Raw genomic sequence first — 3,185 nt, 5'->3', positions numbered from 1 at the left:
GGGGGCGCGGGGCCGGAGGACTTGGGGCGGAGGACTCGGGGGCGGAGGCGGGGCCGCTTCGAGGGACCGCCTTCCTCTGCCCTCCGCGGCCTGAGGTTCCGACCCCGCTTGCGAGAAGACGGGAGGCGGTGAGAAGCTGGAGCCTCAGCCTGGGTTCTGAGGAGACCGAGGGGGACGGGGTAACGGAGCTGGGGCTCAGATGTGACGCTCGGAAATGACACCTCGGGTGTGGAAGGGCTGCGGCGGCCTGTGGCCTCAGAAGAAGACCCCATGATGGGCGCGTCGGCCGGGAAAGCTCTCGAAGGCCATGAGGAACCCGCTAGGCCATGGAGGCCTTAGCCCGCTGGCTGCAGGCGCTCATTAGAAGGTTGTCTAAGTGAAGCCACTTGTAATTACTTTGAGGTACATGGTTCTAACAACGTAGAGTCCATTGGGTGCAGTTCACAGAGGAAGCTGGCAATGCCGTGTTGGAGGGTTCACTGAACGGGGAGACTAAACCAAGGCCAAACAGAGAAGCACGTAGAGGCTTTCAATCCTGTTTCTCCATAAGGCTGTTCTCGAAATAGTGTTTGAGAGCTAGTTGAGTGTTGAGAAAACCTGATGGGTGTTCCAGGCCAGTATCACCCATCTTTGTTCACTCAGTTCTGGCTGAACTACTATAAAACCTTAATGGAAATTTCTCCACCTTTTGCTTTGTCCCAATATTGTCTTAATCTCTGCCTTTTTAAAAAATTTATTTATTTTAATTGGAGGCTAATTACTTTACAATATTGTACTGGTTTTTGCCATGCATTGACATGAATCAGCCATGGGTGTACATGTGTCCCCCATCCTGAACCCCCCTTCCACCTCCCTCCCCATCCCATCCCTTAGGGTCGTCCCAGTGCACCAGCCCTGAGCACCCTGTCTCATGCATCGAACCTGGATTGGCTTTTTGTTGATGAAATCTTCCACCGTTCAGAAGACCCCTGTCTTTTATTTAGACCACTTTTATATGCACTCTGTGAATATTTGCATTGACTGATTCAGTTTTCTCCTATTTTATTTATTTATTTATTTTTGTCCCTGAAATGTGCCATGTATTTCTTTCCGCTCATTTCCCAGTTAATCATCAACAAGAGACAAAATTTGTTGAGTACCAGGCACATTCCTAATGCTTTTACACAACTCAGGAAGAGGCAAGTACTGTTATTCTCATTTTGTACATGTTCAGACTGAGCCCCGGAGCCCTTGAGTAATTTGCCCCAAGTCACACAATGTGTAAGTGAGTTATCCAAGCTTTAAACTTGGTCAGTCTGTGGGCTCCAGACCTCTAGTGAGGTCATTATCTTGCTCACTGGCATTTCCCCTGATCCTAGCACAGTTCCTGACACACAGTATAAACTCATAACTAAATGTCAGATTGAATTTCCATAGTGCCTTAAAATCCTGCATTCATGGTGCTCAACAAATGATGGCTTCAGAAATCTGATTCAGGAAGATAAAGTTTATCAAGGGGCTATATTAAGTGTTATCTTAAAATGCATTTTCTCTGAAATGTTATGAGTTGCTTTTTCTAGATCTTTAAAATTTCTATCAATACAATATATAAACAATCCAAATTTATATAAATATTTTTATGTTCCCCAACTAATGGGAAATAACGTATTTTATAAAGAACATTGGTTTTGAGACTAGAGTTTGAATTCTGTCTCTGCTTCCCAGTTGCTATTTATCTTGAGCATATTGTTTTACAACTTTGAGCCCCTCTGTTTCTTTAACTGAAATAAGGATAACATTACTTACATATTTCTTCTGAGAAACAGAGAATGTGCTTTCAGTATTGCAAGTAGATACTTAATACATATTCATTTCGGTAATGAGGCAGTGTACCATAGTGGTTAGAAGTCAGACTGCCTTTTCCCCATTCCAGTTGGTACAGTATTTTTTTTCTTTCTCTGCTTTAATTGATCTTTTTCCCCCTTGTCCATTGTTTGGCTGCTCCCATCTCTTAACATCTAGTTCAGATATGACCTCTGTAGTTTTTCCTGACCACCACCCCAGGATAGAATTCTTGGTGCTTCCATCTGTTCCCTTAGCCATATCTAATGTTTGTTGAACACTTACTAGCTACTGTGTCCTCTTCTGAGTCTTTTACATGTGGTAACTCATTTAATCCCCTGTGGGGAAGAGGCACTTTTTTCTTTTACAGATGAGGAAATTGAAGCCAAGACAAGAGTTAAACAACTGCCTCATGGTCCACACAGCTAGTACGTGATGCAGCCAGCATTCAAGCCATGCAGCCTCTGGGTCTTAACCACAGACTTTTGCTGCTGTAGTTCCTTCTTCTTGCTCGTGTCTAAGCTTCTAATAACATGTGCCAGAAACATTTCTTTTCCTACAACAATCCTTCTAGGAAGATGCTATCTCCAAAATGCTATCTCCTTACACTTGATCACCATGCAGAACTCAGATGTTGCCTCAGGCTCACCTTTTCAGTTTTCTTTTACAGTGTCTAACTTGATGGCTTCATAGTTCACTCCTTTGCTTTGTTTCTCTTGCTTTTTCTTCTTGCTTGGTTTTGGCTAAAATACTCCCTTCGAGCTGGTAAGCACGTGCTCACCTGTTGTCACTTGTGGTATCCAACTCTTTGCAATCCCATGGACCATAGCCTGCCAGGCTCCTCTGTCCATGGGATTTTCCCAGCAAGAAGACTAGAGTGGGTTGCCATGCCCTCCTCCAGGGAATCTCCCCCACCCAAGGATTGAACCCTTATCTCCTGCATCTCCTGTGTTGCAGACCAATTCTTTTCCTGCTGAGCCATCAGGGAAACCCTAGCTAGTAAGCATGGATAAGAATAATGCTTATCCCAGATAAGCAAAGATCCCAGAAACTGTAAGATAATTTGGAAATAAAATGGAGATAGCATCTTCCTAGAAAGATTGTTATAGGAAAAGAAATGTTTCCAGCACATGTTATTAGAAGCTTAGATATGAGCAAGGAGAATGAACTACAGCAGCAAAAGTCTAAATTTAAGTTTCCTGTATTGAAGGACTAAAGTTGTTTAAACTACTGGAAGGTTCTTAGAGAATCTCCTTTGTTTCCATAGAGTTTCACTTAGTTCTTGATCGTTATCTATTTAACTAGCTTTTCTTCAGGGATAAGCATGTGTAATATACATTAAAAATGCTGTTCAGTTTTATTGC

General features: G+C 43.2%; 1 protein-coding gene across 1 annotated transcript in view; it reads left to right on the top strand.

Annotated features, from left to right (window-relative positions):
* Nucleotides 1-3,185, top strand: part of VBP1 (von Hippel-Lindau binding protein 1) — a 25,543-nt gene that overhangs the window by 395 nt on the left and 21,963 nt on the right. The window lies entirely within an intron of this gene.

The sequence above is a fragment of the Bison bison genome, unplaced genomic scaffold (assembly GCF_000754665.1).
Source record: "Bison bison bison isolate TAMUID 2011002044 unplaced genomic scaffold, Bison_UMD1.0 scf7180017862629, whole genome shotgun sequence".
In the NCBI taxonomy this organism is placed as follows: Eukaryota; Metazoa; Chordata; class Mammalia; order Artiodactyla; family Bovidae; genus Bison; species Bison bison.
Note: the sequence above shows the minus strand (reverse complement) of the source record. Positions and strands in the feature narration are given on the sequence as shown.